Below are 8,081 nucleotides of genomic sequence, written 5' to 3'. Positions count from 1 at the left end.
TAATATAAATATGACTAATATAAATAATTAAATTATAATAATTATATATTACATTTGATTCATTTTTAAATATTATTTTTATTATATATTTTGAATTCTGAGAAAAAAGTCAGAATTGAGAGAAACAGTCAGAATTGCGACATATAAACTCATAATTGTGGGGAAAAGGTCAGAATTGTGCGATAAAAAGTCACAATTACCTTTTTATTTTTTAATTCTGTGGCAGAAACGGGCTTCCATACTTTTTTATCATAGTTTACACCAATCTTCTTTATTAATTTACTATGATTTTACAGCAGTAACTATGCTATTTTGCTAGAATTTATGATTCCTGTATCTATGATTTTTCAGTTGTTATTGGAGTACATTTTACAAGAAAATACCATTTCTTTGTATTTCTTTCTACTTAAAAATTGCACATTTAATTCAGTTTCAAAGTAAATTGATTCTACACCTTTTTTTTTTTCAAAGTACACTGTAAAAATTATTTGAGTATGTTTACAAGCATATAGTATTTCAGTCTTTCTACTTCAAAATGTCATGTTTAATTCAGTGTGTTGCTTGCCATTTCTGTAATTATTTGTCAAATTTACTAGCAATTTCTAGGTGAAAGTTGTTTCAAAGTAAATTCTACAGAAATTTCACTGTAGTAAATTATTGTATAGAGAACCCCAAAGCAAATTTGACATTTGATTGAAGGTATAATATGCATTTCTTCATTTCATTTAAATATTAATTTAACATTTCAGCAGGCGTGATGAAGGAGAGTCATTTAACATTTAACGTCTTCCAGATTGTTCCCAAATTTAGCAGGACCAAGGAGGAAAAGCGGAGACCTGCCAGGAGTTACCATGACGATCAAGCAGCAGCAGGAAGCTTCAGTAGCACCGGCTGGGAGGGTGGATGCAATAGAGCAAATTATGGAGCTTAAAGGGTCGTATTTTACACTTTTGCAGCATATAATTTCTCCCAGCTGTCCAGTTATAATGTTAGTCAAGGATTCTTGCATTGATAACAGCAGAATTTATTTTACATGACCAACTCTACTTCCTCTCTGACCTTTGTTATGATTGATGGTTGGGTGGGTCAAGTTGCTGAACACTGAACGGCTTTTGTTATGTAAATGTTTACCTCTGTAAATATTAATGAGCTTATAATGAGCTCAGTTTCAACCCTTCTACATAAAAATAGTAAAAAACAAACAACAACAACAATGATAACAGCAGAATTTATTTTACATGACCAACTCTACTTCCTCTCTGACCTTTGTTATGATTGATGGTTGGGTGGGTCAAGTTGCTGAACACTGAACGGCTTTTGTTATGTAAATGTTTACCTCTGTAAATATTAATGAGCTTATAATGAGCTCATTTTCAACCCTTCTACATAAAAATAGTAAAAAACAAACAAAAAAAAACAACAACAACAACAACAAAAAAAAAAAATATATATATATAATTGCACAAACCTTACATTGGGTGGTGGTGGCCTAATAAATTTGTTAAGCACTGTATGTATATATATATATATATATTTGTAAATATTAATCTACATAAAAAGAGTACAAAATGAATGCAACAGAGAAAGGGAAAAAAAATTTTTTTTCATTTTTTTTCATTTATTTAAATATATTTTTTAGAACATATATATATATATATTTGTAAATATTAATCTACATAAAAAGAGTGCAAAATGAATGCAACAGAGAAAGGGGAAAAAAAAAATTTTTTCATTTTTTTTCATTTATTTAAATATATTTTTAGAACCTTTATAACTGCATTACACAAAAGGTCACAGGAAAAAAAAGTTAAAAATATTTACATAGAAATTAATTAACATTAACATGAACACAATCGCCATACTGCTGTTTTAGTGGAATTGTTGTCCATGAATGCTGAATAGACTGCAAAAAACATTGTCATTTTAGTATTATTCAGATACTATTCAAGTTTTTTATTTTAATCCTTGTCAATTTTAGTAATTTTTGTCATTTTTATTTTTTTTGTCTGTAATTATGTACTAAAATAAAGAGAAAGGAAAACTTGAAATCGCATCATATGACCCCTTTAAGCTAAATGAAATTGAGAAATATTTCCTTGCCTTATATATTTCCTTGAAATAAGTGAAATCAGCTGAAATAATTTTTTTTAATTAATTCCGTTTTTATTCCGTGTTTATTTTAATTTCGAGTAACAAACTTTTTTTATGGTTTTAGTCTTAGTTAACTATAATAACCCTGATCACGAACCACAAAGGTGCTTTAAAGTCAAAATAAAACCAATCGCAACATATTTCACCTCTAAAATATGACAAACAAGCTGGAGAGATTGAAAAAGGACAGACTGCCGACATGAGCAACAAAGAAGCTGTTTCAGAGGTGGAATACGTTAGTACAGTCTTGTCACAGATTACAAAGACCATCTCATTACACCAAATACACAAAATAATGTTCTTTTTAGCAGCATCATATGACCCCTTTAATGTGCATCGATGAACCAATAAGACTACAAAAAGACCAAGATGTGCATGTCAGTACATCAAGTCAATTTGGATTTCATATTGACTGTAAATAGTCTTCCCATGTGCCACTAATACTACCCTCTAGTGTGCAGCGGACCGTGACTAACCGCCAAAACCCAAATCCTGCATGGCCTGTAGAGTGTGCGCTCTTATCTACCACAGACAGATCCAATGAGCCACCACACACCTTACACACACACACACACACACACACACACACACACACAGACAGAATGGCCAGCCACAAGATAAAGCATCAGGCTCCATTAGGAGGCTTTATGATGATCTACTACCACAAGCAATTATAAAATGGGCTCTGAGCGTCTCTTTATGGCTCTGTGAAAGGCTTCTGTTTGGACACACACAGACTGAAGTGGACGGCTCTAATTACCGCAAACAGAGCCGCTGATAAGAGCAAACGAAATGCGGTCGCTCCCTGAGCAGGAGCTGGTCAGACTCATCCACGAGCCCTCCAGAGAGAGAAACATGCTCAGATGCACTATCATACATATAACTCATACGTATAATATGTACCTATTATATAGGTACATATAACTCCTACAGTCTGCTTGAGTTTAAATTAGAGCTGTCGATCAATTCAAAATTTTATCACATCATGATACACTTATTAATCAAATCAAAAGTAAATCACCAAATGTAATTGTGATTAGACAAAGTAGCTTTAGAAGTCAATAAATACATAATGATCAAATACTAAAAATGCATACAAATAAATAAATAAACAAATTAATTAATTATATAATTCATATAATTCGATCAACATGTAAAACTGACAGTCCTTCTTAATAATACTTTATTCTCTTAAAAAACCTCACCAAATAGGCATAAGAATAAGCGTTAGAAAGTAATTAGTAAATAATGATTAAATAATAAAAATATTTAAACTAAATGATAAATAAAAACTAATTTAATAATATAAATAAATCAACATGACAAACTGACAGCCCTATTTTTCATAGTACTTTATTCTCAAAACATTTAACAAATAGACTTTAGAAAATGTAGCTTTAGAAGTCAATGATAAAATAAACAATATATAATAAAATAAGACAAAATATAATAATTTAAATAATTAAACGTTAAATCGAAAGTCATACTTTATTCTCTAAACAAACATGAGAAAACTTAGCTTTAGCAGCCTATTAAAAATAATGATTAAATAATAAGCATATATTTTAAAATTAATAATAAAATTAATTTTTTTTAAATATAATTAAATTAACGTTAAATGACAGTCCTAATTTTAATATACCCAATTCTATTTAAAAAAAAGACAACATAAGAAAACATAGCTTTAGAAATCAATTACAAATAATTAAAATATTTTAAATAAATTATAAAATCAAATTAATTTACATTGACAGTCCTATTTTTAATGTACTTTATTCTCTTAAAAAATCAGACATGAGAAAACATAGCTTTAGAAGTCAATTAATAAATCATAAAGTATATTTTAAAATAAATAAAAACAAAAAAATAAGTGATTAATGATTTAAATAATTAAATCAGCATTGTAAATTGACAGTCCTACTTTTAATAGTACTTTATTTTCCAAAAAGAGAGAGTGCTATAAAATGTGTGAAGCAGATGGATGATTCATGTGAGACTAATGCAAGTGGAAGAGCTTCATATCTGGCACACGTAATGCTAGTGAAGTATGACACTAATGTGAGTCAGCGCGAGCAGAGAGACGTCAATGTTAAAACTGCTCAGGGAATAAATGAGGATTAATACGTGTAAGCAACACCACATCCAGGCAAAACAGTAATACAGTAACTAACAAATATACCCCAGCGACTTAAGACTGGTTTTGTGCTCCAGGGTCACATATAAACGAACTATTTTGGTCAAAATGACAATATATAAAGTCGTGAACATGTTTGGAAACAAGGAAAATGAGCTTGCTTTAAAAATCATTATATCCTTCGTTTCCCTGCCTCTAAAAACCCACAAGATGCTTGTAATAAATGTTCTTAGCTCAGATTCATTGCACTGCCTTTTCTGTCTCTGACTCATTAGTTCGCAAACAAAAGGCTGAAATGATGTTCTCTAAAAGAGAGTGAAGATGATGGAGTCATTACTGTAACAGACTCAGATGTGGGACTGGTGCTGTTGAAATGTCAAGCTGTCAAAAGCGCTGTGACTTAAAATGGAGACGACACAAAAACCTCATACACTGTGACACAGGAAGAAAGATTTGGGGTCAGTGAGATTTTATAATGTTTTTGAAAGAAGTCTCTAATGCTCAGCAAAGCTGCATTTATTTGATCAAAAATATATAAGATTTTTATTGTTTAAAAAAAATAAATAAATAAATAAAACCAACTAAAAACTAATAACACAATAAAAATCTAGTTGAAAAGTAGTTAATGTAAGTTTTTCTTTAAAGCAAGCAAATATCAAGGCATATTATGCAATATAACAAAACAAATATATATATGTATATTAGGGCTGTCAAAATGGCTGAAAAACTCAATTCAACTTTTGTACTTAAATATGATCAAAATTCGAATTATATTAGAATTTAAAATTCATAATTTCAGTTAGGGTGAAGAAAAGCTTTTGGCTTCTCTCCTGAGGCCACAAGAGGGCGCATCGAGCAAAATATTACTAATGCACATTTATTCAAAGCAAAGATAGCATGACTATCTCTGAAAAAAGTGCATAATGTTTAAAATAATGTTTATAAACCAACAACTATAAACAAAACAGCATCATGTATATATGCATAGTTTAATACAAAAGGCCGAAAGCCAAATATGTTTTTTCAAAGTTGAACTTGCTTTAATTTTACATGGCTTTCTAAACATGCGGCTCTTTTGCGCGAGATGCGAGTGCAGCAGTGATAGATGTCCCTCTAGAAAATGCGCGAAATATGCATTCTGTGTGAACGGCTTGGTTTCAGTTTTGACGTAAACAACACCTTCTCCGCATTGATGTTCTCTTTTCGCGCAATATTTGCAATTAACAACACAGTAGCGCCACATCCAGTGGCTTCAACTGGATAGGCTAACAAAAACATTAAGATGCAATGACGCTTACATCGTCATCGCATCTTGTGCGCCACTGATAAGGCTGCCTCCTTAACGCACACCTAAAATTCGAATGCAACGTTTTTGCATTCGAATGTGGATTTTTATTTTAAATTCGACGAATTTTCGAAATTCGAATTTTTTTTGACAACCCTAATGTATATGTATGTATGTGTATATATGTATGATGTTGGATTTTCCTCCTTTGAACATTAAAGGAATAGAACAGACAGAGTGCCGTTCTCATTTCCTGCATGACAAAGTGGTGGTGCCATCATTAAGGTAATGAAGAGCATGTTTGTTAATGCGTCGCCCTCATTCTGACAGGGCCGGTCCGTTTGCACGCCATCCGAGAGATTCATGCGTCTGGAGACGCTCCAGATCCCACGCTGAGTTTTATTGATCTGTGACTTGTGTGGACTAACCCTTTATCCTTTCATTGGGCCAATAAATTAACGTTAGACAACGTGAGCGAGCCATTTAGGAGATGGGCTGTTACCTCTGTCCTCTGGGGCCGGTTGGGAGCGGGGCTGCTGCTAGACCATGAGGACTGATTTGATTTAGAATAGTGAATGCTGTGAGTGAGTGAAAATACTTAAGATCAGCAGCTGAGCAAATGAGGACTGGTAAAAAAAACAGCTGACACTTTCACAGTCTGAGGGAGAGACGCTAGAGTAGGGATCTTTAAAGAAATCAATTCACGCTGGCAAAGAAATTCACAGACAGCAAGTCACAGCACAAAGAGACGGAGAACCACGACAGGCGATAAAGAAATGTCACCTACAATATCACTACAGATAATGATTAACTGTAAAACTCATACAGTTTATACTGCAGTACATCTACTGCAGATTTATAAAAATCTGACTCCAAGCAAACTAGTGCAGACACCATCATTGATTATAATGGAAGCGATTTACAGTAGCTTCAATGTGTCGTAATATGCTTGTGTCTGGCGAGACTGTTATTTTTGACATAAGCAAACGTGACTAAAACAAGCAATGAGCATTAGGACATTTTAATGGTAGATTTTTTATTGGTTCCAATCCAAATTTTTTCAAATTGCAACATCACCTGTGGTGAGAACATGAAATAAACATTTTTGGAGCTGTGGTGTGCCAACCTTGCTTTCTTTTTATAGTTTACAATAGGTGAGAACCCTCATTGAGTTTTTTTTTTGCCTGTCAGATGTGCACAATTTTTTGAAATTGTTATGAATAAATATTATTCCATTTTCCAAAAGAATAATAATGAAAAATTGAGCTAAAAGGGCATGCATTTTAAAATTAAATTAAAATGAAATTATTTGTAAATAATTTTTTTATGTTAAATAATTTTTTTCTGCCAATATATATGTACAGTATATATTAACATGGCATATATATATATATATATACACACACACACACACACACACACACATATGTGTGTGTGTGTGTGTTTTATTTTTATTTATTACTCATATAAATAATATATATTTATTACACTTTATAACACATATTTTTCTAGGCATGAATAAAGATGATTTCATTTTCAAAAGAATATTAATATTGTTTCAATGATAAATTCAGTTTTCATGTCTGTTTTCTTTCAGCTGAAAGGCCTTTAGTTTTCTTTTGGTTCTTCAGATTTCTTATAACAACAACACAGGCACCATTCAAGCGAACAAATTTAGCATCGCTTTTAGGACTTTTGATTTCAGAACGGCGTGCACACAAGAGCATAGAGAAAATCTCTGTGAATGAAAGGAGACGTATGCCACGGGGAAAAGAAACACACACACACACACACACACACACGTGAACTCACTCACCTCCTCATTCTACCTCTACGATTTCTCCCAAAAGGCTTCGTGGTTGAACGAGTGAGTGTAAAAATAGCTCAAGATGAATAGTCATGTCATCAGTGGTGGCGTCTCCTCTGACCACAAAGCACACGGACGACGAACGTACAGTGTTTTGGGGAAGAAATGAAGCGTTTAAAGCACAGGACTGGTAGAGTTTTGAATTCAATACTAAACTGATAATAATAGCACTCCCATCCCATGACTTCAAATAAGATTACAGGCATTAGATGTTAATTTAATAAGCAAATATGTAGGCTATAAATGATAAAATACAAGACAGAAAGCAAACATGTCTTTTCTTTGTTTGCTTTCTGTGATTGTAAGCAGTGATAATAAGATATTTGACAGTTTTAAGATTGTCAGGTGATAGACATACCTGCTTGACTAATTTATAAATTATATTAATTCTATGTATTTATATGTTTTTTGAGAGGTATTTGGCTAAATATTTATACTGTATATATATATATATATATATATATATATATATATATATATATATGCAATTTAATGATAGCATGTAAGATTTATTATACACAATATTTACTCAAAATTCACTCAAAAACCTTAATGACATCACAACGTTTAAAAGTGACATATCATGAAAATCTGACTTTTCCAGGTTTTAAGTGCTATAATCAGGTCCCCGGTGCATCTACTAA

Source organism: Sinocyclocheilus rhinocerous, unplaced genomic scaffold (genome assembly GCF_001515625.1).
Source record: "Sinocyclocheilus rhinocerous isolate Xijiao unplaced genomic scaffold, SAMN03320098_v1.1 scaffold864, whole genome shotgun sequence".
NCBI classification, from domain to species: Eukaryota; Metazoa; Chordata; class Actinopteri; order Cypriniformes; family Cyprinidae; genus Sinocyclocheilus; species Sinocyclocheilus rhinocerous.
Note: the sequence above shows the minus strand (reverse complement) of the source record.